Genomic DNA, 20,506 nt, shown 5'->3' with positions numbered 1-20,506 from the left:
AGAAAGAAAGGAGCTCCTACCCTTTGTAACAGCATGGGTGCAACTGGAAAGCATTATGCTAAGCGAAATAAGCCAGGTGGTGAAAGACAAATACCATATGATCTCACCTTTAACAGGAACCTAAACAACAAAACAAAGAAGCAAGCAAAATATAAGCAAAGACACTGAAATAGAGAACAGACTGACAGTGTTCAGAGGGGAGAGGAGAGGGAATTTCAGGGGAAAAGGGGAAGGGTTTACAGGAACAAGTATAAAGGACACATGGATAAAAAAAACTAGGGGAGGATGGAAATGGGAGGGAGGAGGGGAGGACTGGGTGGGTCAGCTGGGATGGGAGTAAAAGATAGAAAATTGTACTGCAACAACAATTAAAATAAAATTTAAAAAAAGAAAAGAAAAACGGGCCTTTCGGACAACATTTAGTCACCTTCTGCCTACAACTTTCAGGCTTTAAATATCTCTTTCTCTCTCTGTTCCTTCCTTCCTTCCTTCCTTCCTTCCTTCCTTCCTTCCTTCCTTCCTTCCTTCCTCCCTTCATTCCTTCCTTCCTTCCTCCCTCCCTCCCTCCTTCCCTCCCTCCATGGATTTCTTTCTTTTTTTAGGGATTGCTGGATCAAAAGGCAGACTAATTTTTAATTTTTTGATTTAACTCCATACTGCTTTCCACAGTGGCTGCCACCAGGCTGCATTCCCACCAACAATGCAAAAGTGTTCCCCATTCTCCATATCCTCGCCAGCACTTGTTTGTTGATTAAACAAACAAGTTGGTAGCCATTGATGGTTACCATTCTGACAGGTGTGACATGGTATCTCATTGTGGTAATTTGCATTTCTCTGTTGATTAATGACATTAAGCACATTTTCATTTGTCTATTGTCCATCTGTATGTCCTCTTTGGGGAAGTGTCTCTTCATGTCCTTTGCCCATTTTTTAATTGGGTTGCTTGTTTTTTTGGTGTTGAGTTTTGTAAGTACTTTATAAATTTTGGATATTTTTTGCCGATGTATCGGCAAATATGTGCTCCCATTCTGTGGGTTGTTCTTTATTTTGTTGATGATTTCCTGAGCTGTGCAAAAACTTTAATTTGATCTAGTCCTATTTATTTTTTTCTTTTGTTTCCCTCGAATGGGAAGACATTTCCTATTAAATATTACTAAAAACAGTGTCTGAGATTTTGCTGCCTAGGTTTTCTTGTAGGATTTTTATGGTTTGGGGTCTAACATTTAAGTCTTTGATCCATTTGGAATTTATTCTTGTGCGTGGTGTAGGAAGGTGGCCTAATTTGAATTTTCTGCATGTATCTGTCCAGTTTTCCTGACACTATCTATTGAATAAGCTATCTTTAGCTCATTGTATGAGTTTGCTTCCTCTGTCAAATATTAATTGACTATAAAGGTGTGGGTTTATTTCTGGGTTCTCTATTCTGTTCCATTGATCCATATGTTTGTTTTTATGCCAGTACCATGCTGTTTTGATTACTATGGCCTTGTAGTATAGTTTGATATTAGGCGGTTTGGTTCCTCCAACTTTGTTCTTGTTTCTGAGGATAGCTATAATATGCAGGGCCTTCTGTGGTTCCACATAAATTTTTGAAATATTTGTTCTAGTTCTGTGAAATACATCATTGAAATCTTGATAGGGATTATGTTGAATCTATAAATTGCTTTGCATAGTAGGGGTATTTTAATGGTGTTAATTCTTCCTACCCATGAACACAGTATGTGCTTCCACTCATTTGTATCTTTTTCAATTTCTTTCTTCAGTGTCTTGTAATTTCCTGAGCACAGGCTTCCATAGCAGCTGCAGCCTGGAGATACATTAGTGTCACTGCAGCCTTGGACCCTAAAGACCCTAAGTAGGGAGCCCCAGGACCTTTCAGGTGTTGTGGAACATTGTTGTCCCTCAGTCCCTCCTTGGCTTGTTGCTTGAACAGCTGCATGGTGGGCTCTACCTCTGACCATTGCTGACCTTGGCCAAGCTCCCCACTGTTCTCTATGCTACAGGGATGTGATGAGCACTGCTCTATCACTGCTTTAGAGGGCCTTGCCAGGAGCTCCTATGGTTGAACACTCAACAGGGATTTTCTAAGAAATGTCTATTGTACTTGATCTCTAGCTGTTCACTCTTGGTTGCCGGGAGCCTCCTTAATTTGCTTTGTCTAAGGACATGCACAGCCTCTGAGGACAGCTTTTCTATCATTCCTGCTTCACAGTTTGGTTGAGAGGCTTTGTTATAGAGAGATTTCCGTGCCATGATACTGTCACCACCTGGCATGCACTTTACTCTGGTGCTCAATTGATGTTTGTTCCTGTCCTTTCCCCTTCATAATTTCTCTGGGGTCATCTAGAAGATTGGAGAAAATAAAGAAATCAGAAGGCTATAATGCTGGCATTATTCCAAGGCAATGTATCTTAGATGAGTGGCAGGAAAAAAAATGTGTTAAATGTTGCTCACTTCTCACAGTGTCTGCACCTGGAGTTACCTGATGGTCACATGAGTTATACAGTTGTCAAAACTGACCGAGCTGAACATTAAGACCTATGCATTTGATCATATGTTCGTTATGTCCTAAATTTTTTTCAAGAAAAATTAAACCAGATCTTGTGGCTGTGTCAGGTGTATGAGCCCTGTGCCTGGGAGGCACCGGCTGCTGTGTGGGGAGGAGGCTGGAGGCTCAGCCTAAGGGGAGCTCTGGCCTCTCAGCACCTGTGTCTGGCAGAGCCGGTGAGAAACAGACAATTCTTCCCTGCTGCCAAGATCATCAAGCATTTTGGCTGGGCCTTTGTGCACACACCGAGATAGGGGGGAGCCATACACAAAGCAGAGACTATGGCGTTGAATCAGATTGATAAGGAACTTAGGGATTTGGCCATTGACCCTCCAGTACAATGTACTGTAGGTCCAGCTGGGGACGATATGTTTCACTGGGAAGCCACAACTATGGGACCTGGTGATAGTCCACATCAAAGCGGTGTATTCTTTTTGACAATTCATTTTCCCACAGACTACCCCTTCAAACCACCTAAGACTGCATTTACAAGAATTTATCATCCAATATTAACTGTAATGGCAGCTTTTGTCTCAATAGTCTAAGATGACAGTGATCCCCTCTTTACTGTTTCTAAAATTTTTCTATCCATTTGTTCACTGCCATGTGATCCAAACCTAGATGACCCCCTAGTGCCAGATACTGCACGGATCTATAAAACAGACAGAGATAAGTACAACAGAACATCTTGGGAATGGACTCAGAAGTATGCCATGTGTTGCTACCTTTCAGTCAGAATAACCTGCATTATAGCTGGAATAAACTTTAAACTGCTGTTCCTTTTTTATTTTCTTATCTGGCTACTCCCCTATCAGACCTCATATTTTTTTATTTTATTTTTTGTTTACCTCCCTCCATTCATTCACATGCTCATCTGAGAAGACATAAGTTCTTCCAGATTTGGACAGTAACTGCTTTTAGAAACTGTAGTTACAAGAGAGCAGTTGCTCACGATTCAGAATTTTTAAAAAATGGAGCATGTGTATTATGTGGCCAGTGTCTTCACTCTAACTTGGTTATGAGACCAAAACCATTCCTCACTGCCCTAACACACTGAAGAAGTCACCTGAGGGGGAGGGAGATTGATGCTCAGTTGTCACATCAAAGGAAGCAGCATTGTTCTAGCAGCACCATTCTTGTTTGCTTTCCACTGTTAGAGATCTGAGGTTACATGATATACTTTATGCTCATAACTGATGTGGCTGGAGAATTGGTATTGAATTTATAGAATCAATAGAACAGGAAATATGATGTATTTTATGCATGTCAATAAAGGAATGACCTTCTTGTGCCACAGAAAATGGAAATTGGAAGTCAAACACCCTTTGAATTCCAAAATAGGATCCCAAACATTTTGTAACTTTCATTTAAATTGTTAGGAGACTTGGAGTTATCAGTTAATCTATCTCCCAATACACTGTTTAGTAGAGCACTGAATAAAAGACGCAGGTTGTCAATGAGCGAATGATCAACTAATGGCTCCGCTAGTAATTGACTTATTTTTCTTCAATAAAGCCACATAAACCAATTAATTACTCAGATTAATCAGTATTGGAAACAATCTTTTGTAAATGCAAAGCTGTTTCAGTACATACTGTTGAGATTTGCTTCATTGTTTAGTATCAAATGATGATGTAAAGTTTAAAAGACTGAATATTTTGCCATGTTCAGTTAAAAGTGCCCACTCTGTTACAGGTTGATACATTGATTGACTTGGTGTATACAACATTAAGAGACTATGCAGGTCATGTAGCTTTAGTATGCTGCTCATGATAGCAGCAACCCTGGAGTTCATAGATGGACTTGGGGCCCAGCAGTCTGGGACACATATATGGAGTTTAGGAAATGTATTTTCCAGATGCAACCCTGTCTAACTACATTTTTTTCTTTACCTTGTATACTTGACAGCTGAAAAACCATAACATGGGAATAACAATGGGTTTAAATTTCAAAATAAAGTACTGTTTTAGTGTGGGAGTGTCCTAGGCTGTGTCGAAGTGACTTTTAACTATGTGGGATACTAAGTACCCAGTGAAAAGGATTTGCTCAGCCATTTACATTAATGAGCATTGAAATGCAACAGATATCATTTCAGGAGATTTAACATGAATGAAGTCAATGCTATTGGGGGAAAAAATTAAACCAGAGAACAATGCCACATCTTGCATTATAACATTAGGAGATAGTGCAAATAAATTAGCCCTTCTCATGTGCTCTCTGCCTTGGGTCTTGGGGCCATGCATTCCTTTCCTCCCACCTCTGCCTCTCCCATCTCTCATTACTCTGAGGTGTATGTAGCCTGCCAGCTGGCCCTTCTGCCTCTGGTCCTTGCACCTTCAATCCATCATCCTCATGGCCCGCCAAATGACCTCTGTGAAATGCAAATACTTCCATATTACTCCTCACTTAAAATCTTCATTTCTCATCTGCTAGTTAGAAGATAAAATCCAAGTTCTTCATGGTGTAAAAGCTGTGGTCCATGAACCGGCTACAGCCACCTCCCTAGCTTCTGTTCTCACTGTTGCCTGACCCCCATTTCATGCTCCAGAAATATAAACTCTTTTAATTCCCTACCACCCACTTTTCCCCTTGCTGGAAATGCCCTCTCCCAAATTACTAAATTAAAATTGGTGCCAAAGCAAACAACATACTTCCAAAACAGTGGTCAAGTTTTATACATTCTCATTACATAAGGACATTTACCCAGTTTTGTGTTTGAACCAGCTGTGATGTGAACATAGAGCACTGGGCTGGGGGCCACAGGCTATCACTGAAACCCTAGCTTTGCCCTTACTGACCACATGACTTTGGTCTGGTGACTGAGGATGTCTGAATCTCACTTTCTTTTATGTAAAACAAAGGTTACAAATATTCACCCAAAAGAGGAGGAGCACATAAACTGTTGGATATAAGGGAGCCTCATACACTCTTTACCATGGCACAAATGCATTCTAAGCTTAAGGTGACTGCACACAGTGAGTAGAGAGAAGAGTCCATTCTGGGACCTTGGCTGGAAGGGAGCTGTTTAAGAATGTCTTGAACCCTGGGAAGAATTTTCTAAGGCCAGCTGTGGCATGTAAAACACTATTGGCTGCTCCATCGAACACCATAAGGATTCTTTCTCCAAAGGCATATTTAAGAGCATGCAGTATCTGCCCTCAATTATCGCTAATGTTGATGTGTCTAACACAGGCAAAATGAGCTCCAACACAACAGGCTGGGGAAGAATATAGGAGACACAGTGGACAGAGTGCTGGATGCAGGAGAACCAGACTCTGATTCCTTTTCCACTACCAGCTTGACCGCCATAGTCTCAATTCTTTCACCTCCCAGGGCTTGACTAAATTTATGCTAAGGGCCCTTCTAGTTCTTACATTCTATGTATGGCCAAGACAGAGTGGTGTAAATGGGTAATTAAAAAATTTAGTAGTGAGTAACCTCCATCTTAAGTAGCTCCAGGATCAATTAAGCCACAAATATTAATTGATCTACATTGAGCTCAGTATATAGTCCAATCTTACTATTCTCACCAGCATTGCCATCAATGACGCATGAATCAGTCTATCTATTTGGATGTCAATTTCTTAGAAGAAATCTTTTAAATTATATTTTATTGATTATAATATTGCAGCTGTCCCAATTTTTCCCCCTTGTCCCCCTCCACCCAGCACCCCACACCCTCAGGCAATCCCCACACCTTTGGTCATGTCCATGAGCCATGCATATAAATTCTTTGGTTACTCCCTTTCCTATACTGTATTCTATATTACCATGGATATTCTATAACTACGTATTTGTACTTCTTAATCCCCTCACTTCTTCATGCATTCCTTCACATCCCCTCCCATCTGCAACAATCAAAACACTCTCCATATCCATGATTCTGTCTCTGTCCTGCTTGTTTGCTTAGTTTGCTTTCTAGATTCAATTGTTGATAGATATGTATTTATTGCCATTTTATTGTTCATAGTTTTGGTCCTCTTTTTCTTAAATAAGTCCCTTTAACATTTCACATAATGGTTTGGTAATGATGAACTCCTTTAGTTTTTTTCCTCTCTGGGAAGCTATTTATCTGCTCTTCTACTCTAAATGATTTCTTTGCTGGATAGAGCAATCTTGGCTGTAGGTCCCTGGTTTTCCTTACTTTGAATACTTCTTGCAAATCTCTTCTAGCCTGAAAAGTTTCTTTTGAGAAATCAGCTGACGAAGTTATGGAAACTCCCATGTAGGTAACTAAGTGCTTTTCTCTTGCTGCTTTTAAGATTCTCTCTTTATCTTTAACCTTTGACCTTTTGATTATAATATATCTTGGAGTGGGCCTCTTTGCATCCATCATGTTTGGGACTCTCTATGCTTCCTGGACTTCCATGTCTATTTCTTCCACCAAATTAAGGAAGATTTCTTCATTATTTTGTTCAAATAGATTTCCAATTTTTGCTCTTTCTTTTCTCGGCTACCACTACAATGTGAATGTTGGTATGCTTGAAATGGTCCCAAAGGCTCCTTATACTATCCTTTATCTTTTCATATTTTTTCTCTCTTCTTGTTCTGATTGGTTGTTTTTTGCTTCCTTATGATCCACATCATTGATTTTATTATTAGCTTCATCCGCTCTACTGTTGCTCCTCTGTAAATTTTTCTTTATTTCAAATAGTGTATCTTCCATTTCTGACTGGATCTTTTTTATGCTGTTGAGGTCCCCACTAAATTCCTTGAGTATCCTTATAACCAATGTTTTGAACTCTGCTTATAGTACGTTGCTTATCTTCATTTTGTTTAGTTCTTTTGCTGTAGGTTTTTTTCTGTTCTTTATAAGACATGTTTTTTTGTCTCCTCATATTGGCAACCACCCTGTGTTTGTTTCTGTATATTAGGTAGAGCTGCTACAGAGCTGCTATATCTGTGCTTGGTAGAGTGGCCTATGTAGTAGGTGTCCTGTGGGGTCCAGTGGCAGAGTCTCCTCATTCACCTGAATTGTGTACTCCAGGTATACCCCCAATGTAGGCTGCGTACAGTCCTTTGTTGTAGTTGAGCCTTGATACGATTGGCATCTCAAAGGGAGGGATTTACCCCCAGGCCCATTGGCTGTAAGAGCTGTCTATAATCACTGAGGAGATCAGCTATGCTGGGGCCAACCCCATAGAGCAGGACTTACCTCAGTAGGGTTCTGTTGCCTACTAAGACTGCCTCTTGAGTGTGTCTCCTGTGGAGCTGTTTTTGTTGTGCTTTGACATGGTCTGAAGCTATTCTTGGGGCAAAGAGATCTCAAAGATGGCAACCTAGGTAAACACAGATTGCTTCCTTACACAATGACATCAAAATTACAACTAGACAGTAGAACAACCATCACTCAGAACTGACCCAAATTGAGCTGAATGGAGGTTCTGCAACCACAGAATTGAATGATACCACATCATCTACACTGGTAGGTGTGGCACAGACATGGAGATGCTAAGACACATTTTGGGCTGGTTCCACACCCATGTGTGGTGAATAAAAATCAGGAGGGATATCCTGGGAGGGATGGATCCCAGCCCTACACCAGGTCCCCCACCCCGGGTTCCTGTATCAGGATGATAAGTCCTCATGGCTTCTGGCTGTAAAAACTAGTGGACATTGAGTCAGTGGAAGAGACTGCTGCATTGCCAGGCACTCCTCTTACAGGGCCCACACACGAACTGACCCAGACTCACTCTAGCTGGGCTCCAGCACTGGAGCAGCAACTTGAAAGACACCAGTGGCATGTGGGAAGGAACCAAAGTGTTGGGGACCAGGATGAGTTGGGGGACAGCTTTCTATAAGACAGAACTGCTAGCAGAAGCCATTGCCCCTCTTCTGAACTGCCCCCGCACAGAGTCACAGAGTGTGGCAGCCACCATATCTGAGACTCCACCAACCTGGCTCACAATGTTTGCCCCACCCTGGTGATTCCCCAAGACTCCTCCCCACCCAACTTACAGGCCCACCCATGCTCTTAACAGTGACTTTTCCATACTAATGACTTGTCTTGGCTCATGCTTCTGATCTTCCTAAATCCTCTCAGATAAGCAGAAGCTGGTGTCAGCACGCTCTGGTAACTTGCTAAGTGGCCCCAGACCTGTCATTAAGAGCAGCCGGCCTTGCTTCACAGCCTGGCCCTGCTAGGGCACCTCCAAGAATAGCACAAGAAACGTCCAGCTACATATCACTTTATAGCTTATATCAAGTGGCCCCAGACAGAACACAGGCAGACATCAGAGTGCTCCTTAAAAAACCCTGCTCTGTGGAGAGGGCCCCTGCACAGCAGATCTTCCATGGAGGTGGAGTTTGGTGGTCAGTGGTCACAGCCAGTCCTTGCAGCTGAGTAGCCTGGGTAAATCCCTTCCATTGACCTGCCAATAGCAATCAAAGTTCAACTACAAGAGGAGGGTGTACTGAGCCCACATGGATGGTGCACTTCAGATACCCAGTTTAGGTGATAGGGGAGGCCATGTCACTGGACCCTACAGGACCCCTACTACATTAGGCCATGCTACCAAGACAAGGAGTCAAAGCAGCTCTATCTATTACATAGAAAAAAACATAGGAAGGCAATCATAATGAAGGATAAAGAAACATGGCCCAAATGAAAGAACAGAATAAAACTCCAAAAAAGAACTCAACAAAATGGAGATAAACAATCTATCAAATGCAAAGTTCAAAACGCTATTTATAAGGATGCTTAAGAAAGTTAGGACTTCAATGGCATAAAAAAGATTCAGTTAGAAATGAAGGATACACTAACTGAAATAAAGAACAATTTTCAGAAAATGAACAGTAGAGGGAAGGAAACTGAGAATCAAGTAAATGAGTTCGAACCTAAGAAAGAAAGAAAAAAAGAAAAAGAATCAGAACAGCAAGTAGAAAATAAATTTAAAAAACAAGGTAGTATAAAGAGCCTCTTGGACAACGTCAAGTGTGCCAATATTTGCATCATAGGGGTGCCAGAAGGAGAAGAGAAAGAGCAAGCAATTGGAAATCTATTTGAATAAATAATGAAAGAAAACTTCCCTAATTTGGTGAAGAAAATAGACATGCAAGTCCAGGAAGCACAGAGATTCCCAACCAAGATGGTTGCAAAGAGGTCCACACCAAGGCACATAATAATCAAAATGTCAAAGGTTAAAGATAAAGAGAGAATCTTAAAAGCAGCAAGTGAAAATCACTTAGTTACCTACATGGGAGTTCCCATAACTTTGTCAGCTGATTTCTCAAAAGAAACTTTACAAGCTGGAAGGGATTAGAAAGAAATAATCAAAGTGATGAGAAACAAGGAACTGCCACCACAATTACTCTACCCAGCAAAGCTATCATTTAGAATTGAAGGGCAAATAAAGAGTTTCCCAGACAAGAAAAAGCTAAAGGAGTGCATCATCACCAAAACAGTATTATATGAAATGTTAAAGATACTTACGAAAAAGAAGATCAAAACTATGAAAAATAAAATGGTGATAAATACATATCTATTAATAACTGAATCTAAAAAACAAACTAAGCAAACAACCAGAACAGAGACAGAATTATGAATATGGAGAATGGTTTAATGGCTGCCAGATGAGAGTGGGGAATGAGGGAATAGGTGAAAAGGTGAAGGGATTAAGAAGCACAAATTGGTAGTTACAGATTAGTCATGAGTATGTAGAATACCATATAGGAAATGCAGAAGCCAAAGAACTTATAGGCATGACCCATGAACATGAACAAAGATGTGTGGATTGCCTGAGGGAGGGAGGTGTGCTGAGTGGAGGGGGGCAATGGGGGAAAAATTGGGACAATTGTAATACATAATCAATGAAATATAATTTTTTAAAAAGTAGTTGACTCTTTTATTATTACTTATTATTGTGTTATTTCCTGTATGATCAACTGTGATCTTACTATTGCCTAACTCTGTATCAGGTTAAATAAAATATATTATTAACATTTTTTGAAAAATCTGTCCACTTGGTGCGCTGACTCTAGGGCCTCCTGAAAGGTTTAAGCTAAGGTTTGGTGCCACCTGTGTTCTGCCTGGGGCCATCCAGCATGAGCTACAAAGCAATCTGCAGATGACTGCTGATTATACTGGGCTTGGAGTTGCCCAAGCAACACCAAGCTGTGAACCAAGGCTTGCTGCTGCTAGTGCTGAGATCCTGAAGTCACTCAGTGAGAGATACAGGCTGTCCTGAAGCCAGATATTATATGTTTGAGAGATTTTAGTTAAGTCTGAATCATGAGTCAAGACAGGCCATTTGTATGAAAAATCCATTGGAAACAGCTTTGTTGGGTCCCAAAGTTGGTGGGTTGGGAGGTCTCAGAGAATCACTAGGGTAGAATGAACCATGTGAGCCAGGTTGATAGAGACTCAGTTACAGCACCAGTCTGCCAGCTTTGTATGGAAGAGCTCAGAAAAGGAACAATGGCCTCTGCCAGCACTTTTGTCTGGGAGAAAGCTGCCTCTCCAGCTCTCAGCCATGCCAGACAAATAAGTTCCTCCCCATATGACTCTGGTGACTTTCAAGCTGTTCTTCTAATGATGGATCTCAGAGGGAGCAAGTTGGGGTAAGGCCTTGTGTGGACTCTTTAAGAGGAAATGCCTGGGACTCCAGAAGGCTCCATCTCCCTCAGCTTCTATAGTCACTGGTTTTTACAGCCAGAAGTTATGGAGACTTGTCGTCCTGCCAGTGGAACCCTGCACTGGGAGGCCTGGCTGAGACCCCTCTCTCATCAACGGGGGAACCTCCACAGGAGATATCCCTCCTGATTTTTATTTGCCACATGTGATGTGGGGCCAGCCCATTCTGCATCTCCGCCACCACATCTCCATCCCTCCTACCCCCTACTACCCTCTCCTACCAGTCTCTATGCGGCTTCATTTTTTAAAATATAATCTATATTTTTAAATATTTTTTATTTATTTTTAGACAGAGAAGAAGGGATGGAGAAAGAGAGGGAGAGAAACATCAATGTGTGGTTGCCTCTCACACACCCTGACTGGGAATCGAGCCAGTGACCCATTGGTTCCTGGGCTGGCCCTCAATCCACTGAGCCACACCAGCCAGGACTCTATGTGGCCTCTTTAAATTGCTAGTTGTAGGACTTCCATTCAGCTTGATTTTCAGGTGGTTCTGAATGATGTTTTTTTCTGTAGTTTAGTTGTATTTTTGTTGTCCTAGACATCTCATATCATTACAAGAATAAGGGCGAGTACAATACAATAAAATAGTTTGAGAGAGAGACCACATTCATCTAACTTTTACTACAATATAATGTTATAATCATTCTTTTTTATTAGTCGTTATTGTTAATTGCTTACTGTTCCTAATTTATAAATTAATATTTATCATAGTTATATATATATGGGAAAACACATTTTGTACAGTGTCTGGTACTATATCCACTGAGAGTCTTTGAACATACCCCTGTTGATAGGGGGAGCCTACTGCAGTTAGAAACTAGTTATAATCATCACCTCTGAGGAGCTGGACTTGACTGGAGGGAAACAAAGGGAAGATTGTGACTTACTTAGTAACTTTTCTAACTTTCAACTTGTACTTCCTGTTTATATCAGCTATTCTCTAAAATAATCACTGAAATATTTACTGAAGAAATAACATGGTATCTTGGACTTGCTTTTAAATACTCCAGTGGTGATTGGGGGAATGAAGCAGAATCAGCCATGTACTGATAATTGTTGAAGGTAAGTGATGGCTACGTGGGGGTTCCTTGTACTGGTCTCTCTACTTTTGGATATGCTTGAAATGTTTGTCATGAAAATTTTAAATATAAACATTTTGATTTGTTGAAAAAGCACACACAAAATAAAACCATATATCACAAAATTTTGCCTTATTTCTTCTTTTCCTTGAAAATATTGTTGCTATAATAGAAACAAAAAGATATTTCTGTAAGATCAATTAGTTAAATTATTCCAAGAGAAATTAGAATGAGTGAGAAACCAGGAAGGAGACTGGAGTCAAATGTTGGTGCCTGCTATGGATGGCTGTTTGTGTCACCTGAGAGTGAATATGTTGAAATCCTAATGCTTCATATGATTGATATGTTAGAAGGTGGGGCCTTTGTGAGGTAATTAGATTTAGATGAAGTCATGAGGGTGGGGCCCCTATGATGAGACTAGTGTGCTTATAAGAAGAGGAAGAGACCACATTTTCTCCCTCCCCTCACCACCACCTTGTGGTACTGCAAGAAGCCAGGAAAAAGGCATTCACCAAATACAGAACTTGCTAGTACCTTGATCTTGGACTTTCAGGCTCTGGAAATGTGAAAAATAAATGCTTATTTTTTAAGCCCCCCAGTCTGTTATTTTGTTATAGCAGCCAAAGCTGACTAAAGCAAACAGAATTCTGATGACACAAACATGTTTTCAGGCATTCATACAAAAAAGCAATTATTAATGCCTATTTGAGAACAGTGGGTTTGAACCTAATACTGATTTTCCTTTGGAAGACCATGTCCTTCACGATTTGAGATACTTGAGAAAGTAGGAAATCTAGACTCTGGGCCTCCTTTTCCTCTTCTTTCCCTCACTTACCCCCTCCAGATGTTTCTAGATTTCCATTGCTGCTCTCTAAATCAGTGATCCTCAACCATGGGAACAAGATTCTGTTTTAGGAATGAGATCTATCAGATTCCTTTAGAAAACAAACATAAAAATGCAGAGCATGCTGTGATGGCATAAATCACAAATGGAGACAAGCCTCAGCCAGTGTGGACCACTCCCAATGGAGCATAATGTCCTGGGCTCATTGATTGCCTGTTTGTTATTTTTAAATCCAACGTGACTAGCACCAGTGGACTGTGGAGGCCAGAGAACTGTGTGCCCTGGTGAACTTTGTGCACCAGAGAACTGAGAAGAGGTGTGCTGTTTCCATCCAGCTGGGTGGTCAAGGCTGAATTTGCCTGTCTACATTCAGGGTTACATACTACAATCCAATGGCTTCTTTAAATTTGGTAAACTTCTGTTGGCACTTTGGGAACATTTTACTTCCTCAAAAAGACTCCACATCCCCAGGAAGCACCTGTACATTTTTGTATACCAAATGAAAGACACACAGAATAGTGACTCTGGTTATCGTAGGTAGCCAAAGATGTCCAAGACCAAATACCAAAATGTGGGGGAAGGCAACAAATTGCTATCATTCTATACCAGTCTTAAACTGTGGAAGCTTGAGAAACCATTGGTCTAGCATTCTTTCTTGTTGCTGTGGGTCAAGAAAAAGAAACTCCATTCAACAGCTGGAAAATTACTGAAAACATGGATAATGACAAATGGTCAAAAAACAATTCTTGGAAGTAAGAGTACAAAAGAGGTTTTGCGAAGCTCCCTTGTTTAATAGTATGATCCATTTCAGAATTCATGTGGTTCTCATGTAGGTTTACACGATGAACAAAGAATCTGTGAAGCAACACATTAAAATCATGTTCAAAGCAAAATCACATTTAGATGATGGACACTGGAACATTGCTCTAAACACAGGCCAGTCCTTGGAACCTAATGAAAACCAAGGAATGCAGAACAGCATGGGTACTTAGAAAAAATGGGACCAATGGCAAGATGGTAACTTCAGGAAAGCAAATCTTCCTCTTTTAGATGCTTCCACCTCTAAGTACACTGTGCACATTTTGCATTCTTAGCCCAGAGAATTTGGCTGTCCCTATGGAACCATCATGGACCACTATTAGAACCAGAAGTCCCTCATGCCAGGGTGTGAAGGTATACTATCCAGTACATCCTCAAAATGGTATTCTGTGTCAGGTCTCATTTGTCTTAACTCTCCATGTAAGTAGAATATAAACATAGTCACATTTGGAGGCAATGTCTCATACTAGTTATAACAACATTAAAAGTGGACGTATTTGCTAATCAATGCTTCAGGGGTTTTTTTTGTTGTTTTATTAAATTGATGTTATTCACAAGAAAGTTTGTTTTACTACATTTGATTTTATTGAATTATCAGGTGAAAGCTCAATATTTACTTTCTAGGTTAATACTCCGTAAGTAATCTTTTTCATGTTTTATTTAAATGGTGCTATGTTAACAGAGTAATGATAAAAATATGCTATGCAGAACACTTTTACCTAGCTAATGGTTTCAGCAGCAAGTTTGTGTCCCATTTTACATGCAAAGTTTATTTTCAGCTACTATGTATGGTTTCCCCCTTAATCCACATCACCTATTTGTGCAAACTAGAAAACTAATCGTATTTCAATATTTTATTCTTATGGTGGAGATATTTTCACTTGCTGTTTTTGAAAAATTAAGATAAAATTGAACATTCTAAAAAGTGAATATAGAATACAGAGATGTCTTTGTATGTGATATTAGTTGATCTTGCATCAGTTATAACCTCCTTGAACACTTTTAGCGAGGTTTCATTTGGGAACAGATTCTGACCACTGCTGAGCTTTATAGAATTTCACAAGTAAGACTAAACTGATGTGGGTGCTTTTCTTATATATTTTATTTTTATTTTTTAATTTTATTTTTCAATTACAGTTTACATTCAATATTATTTTTATTAGTTTCAAGTGTACTAATTATATTAGTGATAAAATATTGAGCTCATATTAGTGGTAAATGATATAATTTATTAACTGATCTCCCCAATAACTCAAGTACCTACCTGGCACAATACATAGTTACCACAATATTGTTGACTATATTCCCTGTGCTGCACTTTACATCCCTGTGACCATTTTGTAACTGTCAATTTGTACTTCTGAATCGCTTCATGTTATTCATTCAGATCATAAACCCCTTTCCCTCTGACAACCATCAATCTCTTCTATGTGTTTGTGAGTCTGTTTCTTCTTTGTTTATTTTCTTTTTTAGATTCCACATATATGTGAAAATCATCTGATATTTGTCTTTCTCCGTATGACTTATTTCACTTAGCATATCCTTTGGTTTCATCCATGTACTTGCAAATGATAAGATTTCATTCATTGTTATGGTAAAGTAATATTCCATTGTATATACGAATATATATTCTTATATATATGTGAACGCACACCCACACACATAACACAGAATTTTTTATTCACTCATCTATTAATGGACATGTGGGTTGCTTCCATATCTTGGCTATTATAAGTAATGCTGCCATGAACATAGGGGTGTATGTATTATTTCAAATTAGTATTTTGGGTTTCTTCAGATATATTCCCAGAAGTGGAATTGCTGAGTCATAAGACAATTTCATTTTTACTTTTATGAAGAGCCTCCATCCTGTTTTCCATAGTGGCTGCACCAACCTGCATTCCACCAAGAGTGCCTGAGGGTTCCCTTTTCTCCACATTCTGGCCAACCAAAACTTATTGTTGATTTACTGATGATAGCCAATCCAACAGACGTCAGATGATATCTTATTGTGGTTTTAATTTGTTTTCTTCTGATGATTAGTGACATTAAACATATTTTCATATGTCTATTGGCCATTTGTATGTCTTTTTTGGAGAAGTGTCTATTCATGTCCTCTCTCCATTTTTTAAATTAGATTGTTTGTTTTTGGGATGTTGAGTTGTATGAGTTCACTATAAAATTTATATATTAACCTTTTATTACATGTATCATTGACAATGTTCTTCCATTCAGTAGATTGTCTTTTCATTTAGCTGATGGTTTCCTTTACTGTGCAAAAACTTTAGTTTCATATAGTCCCATTTCTTTAGTTTTCCCTTTTGTTTCCCTTGTCCAACAAGATGTATCAGAAAATTGATAAAAGAAATGCCAAACTTTACTGCCATGGTTTTTCTAGTAGTTTTATGGTTTCAAGTCTTACATTTAAATCTTTAACCCAGTTTGTATTTATTCTTGTATATGGTGTAAGAAGGTGGTCTAGTTTTATTTTTTTTGCATGTATCTGTCCAATTTTGAATAGACTATCTTTACCCCATTGTGTCCTTGACGTCTTTGTCATATATTACTTGACCACAAAAGTCTGAGTTTATTTCTGGGATCTGTATTCTATATTTATCTATGCATCTCTTTTTATTCTAGTACCATGCTATTTTGATTACTATAGCCTTGTAGTATAGTTTGAGATCAGGTAGTGTGATACCTCCAACTTTGTTGTTCTTTCTCTATTACTGTGGTTATTCAGGATCTTTTGTTGTTCCATAATTTTTTGTATTATTTGTTCCAATTCTGTGAAGAAAAAACTATTGATATTTTAATAGGGATTGCATTGAATCTATAGACTGCTTAGGGTATTATGGACATTTTAACAATGTTAATTAACAATGTTAATCCACAATGTTAATATTGTGTTTATGGATTCTTCCTATCCATAAACACAATATACCAGGTCAGTCTGGAAAAAGTCTAGCCATTGTTAATATAAAAGAATGGTTTGTGTGACATCGATGTAACCGGCAGCCAAAGAGAGTGGACTTGAATGTGCATGTGTGAACAATGACGAGTTCACTGTTCTAGTCAGTGGGGGCAGTAGATGCCATTGAGTGAGCATGTGAACTGTGTGGCTGTGTCATTCAAAATGACTGAGAGAGTAGAGCAATTAATCTGCATCAAATTTTGCATTAAGCTTTAACATTCCTCCAGGGAAACTATTTGGATGATTCAGAAGGCTGCAACTATGGGCAGCTGGTGATTGTCAGCTTCATCATGACAATTTTCCCTCTCATGCATCACATCTCATGCAGAGTTTTTTTGTGAAATATCAAATCACTCTGGTGACTCAGCCGTCCTACAGCCTAGATTTGGTGCCCTGTGACTTCTGGCTTTTCCCAAAACTAAAATCACCTTTGAAAGGGAAGAGATTTCAGACCATCAGTGACATTCAGGAAAATATGACAGGGGAGCTGATGGTGATTGGAAGAACTGTGCGAGGTCCCAAGGTGCCTACTTTGAAGGGAAGTGAGGCATCATTGTCCTATGTACAATGTTTCTTGTATCTTCTTCAATAAATGTCTCTATTTTTCATATCACATGGATGGATACTTTCTGGATAGGCCTCATGTGCTTCCATTTATTTGTATCTTCTTCCATGTCTTATAATTTGCTGAGTACAGGTCTTTTACCTCTTTGGTTAAATTTATTCATAGCTATATTTTTGATGCAATTGTAAATGGGACTGTTTCTTACTTTCCCATTCTGAGAGCACACTATTGGTGTATAAAAATTCAGCTCACTTCTGAATATTTATCGTGTATCCTGCTACTTTATTGAATTTATTTTTCATTTCTAGTACTCTTGGTGAAATTAAAGATTCTCTGTACAGTTTGGGTGGAATCTCTGTACAGTATCATGTTATCTGAAAATAATGACAGTTTTACTGCCTCTCCAACTTGGATGCCTTTTATTTCTTCTCTTGTCTAATTGCTTTGTCTAGAACTTCTAGTACTACATTGAGTAAGAGTGGTGAGAGTAGACATTCCTGTCTTCTTCCTGCTCATTAGCAAAACACTTTATCTTTTCCTTCTTAAGTATGATGCTAGCTATTGGTTTGTCATATATAGCCTTTAATAGATTGAGAAATGGTCCCTCTCTTAACACTTTATTGAAAGTTTTTACCATAAATGGGTGTTGGATATTTTCTCATTTTTTTCTGCATCTATAGATATGATCACATGATTTTTATCCTTCATTTTATTTATATGGTGTATCACATTGATTGATTTGTAGATATTGTATCAGCCTTGCCTCCAAGGAATAAATCCCACTTGATCATAATGTATGGTCTTTTGAAAGCATTGCTGAGTTTGCTAATAATTTGTTGAGATTTTTTCCATTTGTGTTTAGAGTGTATACTTCAAGGAATTTATCCATTTCTTCCAGATTGTCCAGTTTGATGGCATAGAAATTTTTGTAGAATTTTGTTATTTTCTTTGTATTCCTTCATGTCATTTGTCACTTCCCCTCTTTAATTTCTTTCTTTAAGTATATTTTATTGACTATGCTGTTACAGCTGTCCCAATTTTTCCCTTTGTCCCCCTTCATTTAATACCCCCCTTCACTACAGGAATTCCTCCGCCCTTAGTTCATGTCCATGTGTTGTGCATGTAAGTTCTTTGGCTTCTCCCTTTCCTATACTACACTTAACATACCCTCGTCTATTTTATTCCTATCAGTTATGCTTCTTGACCCCACACCATTGCTTCCTCACTCCCTGTCCCCTCTCCCAGCAGATAGGCCTCCATGTGATCTCCATTTCTGTGATTCTGTTCCTGTTCTGGTTGTTTGCTTAGTTTGTTTTTAGATTCACTTGTTGATAGTTGTGAGTTTGTTGTCATTTTAATGTTCATAGTTTTATCTTCTTTTTCTTAAATGAATCCACTTAGCATTTCATGTAATAATGGCTTGGTGATGATGAACTCCTTTAGCTTTACCTTGTTTGGGAAGCACTTTATTGGTCCTGCATTCTAAATGATTGCTTTGCTGGATAGAGCAATGTTGGTCCTTGCTTTTCATCACTTTGAATACTTCTTGCCAGTCCCTTCTTGCCTACAAAATTTCTTTTGAGATATCAACTGACAGTCTTATGGGAACTCCTTGGTAGGTAACTCTCTTCTTTTTTTTTTCTTACTGCTTTTAAGATTCTCTATCTTTAACCTTCAGCATTTTAATTATGATGTGCCTTGGTGTGGTCCTCTTTGGGTCCAATTTGATTGGGATTCTCTGTGCTTCCTGGACTTGCATGTCTATTTCCTTCACCAAATTAAGGAAGTTTTCTTTTATTATTTTTTCAGATAGATTTCCAATTTCTTTCTCTTTCTGGCACCCCTATGATGCAAATGTTGGACCTCTTGAAGTTGTCCCAGAGGCTGTTTATACATACTATCCTCATTTTTTTGGATTCTTTTTTCTTCTTGTTGTGCTGATTGGTTGTTTTTTGTTTCCTTATGTTCCAAATCATTGATTTGATTCTCAGCTTCATCCACTCTCCTGTTGTTTCCCTGTAAATTGTTCTTTATTTCAACTAGTGAATCCTTCATTTCTGACTGGATCTTTTTTATGCTGCTGAGGTTCCTCATTAAGTTCCTTGAGCATCCTTATAAGTAGTGTTTTGAACTCTGCATCTGATAGATTGCTTATCTCCATTTCATTTAGCTTTTTTTCTGGCGTTTTGATCTGTCTTTTCATTTGGGCCATGTTCTTTTGTCTCCTCTTTTTAGCAGCCTCTTTGTGTTTGTTTCTATATATTAGGTAGAGCTGCTTTTACTCCATGTCTTGGTAGTGTGTCCTAATGTAGTAGGTGTCCTGCAGGGTCCAATGGCACTGCCTCACCTATCACCCAAGGAGAGTATTCAAGGTGCAGCCTTCATGTGGGCTGAGTACCCCCTCCTCTTGTAGTTGAGCTTTCGTTGCTCTTAGCAGATCAATGGAAGAGATGTATCCAGGCCAGTCACCTGCAAGGGTTGGCTGTGACCACTTACCACCAACCTCCATCCTCCAAGGAGGGCCAGCTGTGCAGGGACAGCATGGCAGTGCTCCAAAGTGTTCTGTAGCTGTCCACTAGGTGCACTGGTTCTGAGCTTTCCCAGGTTGTGAAGGCCAAGGTCAGCCCCATCCTGCATTTTGCTTATTGCAACCCTTCCTGAGCTATAAAGCAATCAGACTAGGGTGCTACTGTGCTGGGCTTGGAGATTCCCAGGGGTAGCCAAGCTGTGAAACTAATCTGGCTGCTGCTAGTGCCTAGGCAGGAGCTCACTGAGGCCAACTGTTGCTTGTTTGATAGGATTTAGGAACTTGTGAAACATGAGCCAAGACCAGTTATTCATATGGAAAAGCCATTTGAATGGGTACATAATTTAGGTGAGCAGAGCCTTTGGGGATCTCAAAGGTGGAGCAAACAGTGTCAGCCATTTTGATGGAGTCTCAGATATGGCACCAGCTTACCAGCTCTGTGGGGAGAGGTTTAGCAAAGGGACAATGACCTCTGCTCACCTTGATTCCAGACACTTCCATTCCTTCCTGTATAA

The 20,506-nt window shown here is 39.4% G+C and overlaps 1 pseudogene; it reads left to right on the top strand.

The window, feature by feature from the left end:
• Nucleotides 1-2,814: 2,814 nt before the first annotated feature.
• On the top strand, nt 2,815-3,790 carry LOC114506019 (annotated as a pseudogene).
• The last annotated feature ends 16,716 nt before the right edge of the window (nt 3,791-20,506 follow it).

Source organism: Phyllostomus discolor, chromosome 9 (genome assembly GCF_004126475.2).
Source record: "Phyllostomus discolor isolate MPI-MPIP mPhyDis1 chromosome 9, mPhyDis1.pri.v3, whole genome shotgun sequence".
Taxonomy (NCBI): Eukaryota; Metazoa; Chordata; class Mammalia; order Chiroptera; family Phyllostomidae; genus Phyllostomus; species Phyllostomus discolor.
The sequence above is the reverse complement of the archived record's forward strand: the minus strand, read 5'-3'. Positions and strand labels throughout refer to the sequence as shown.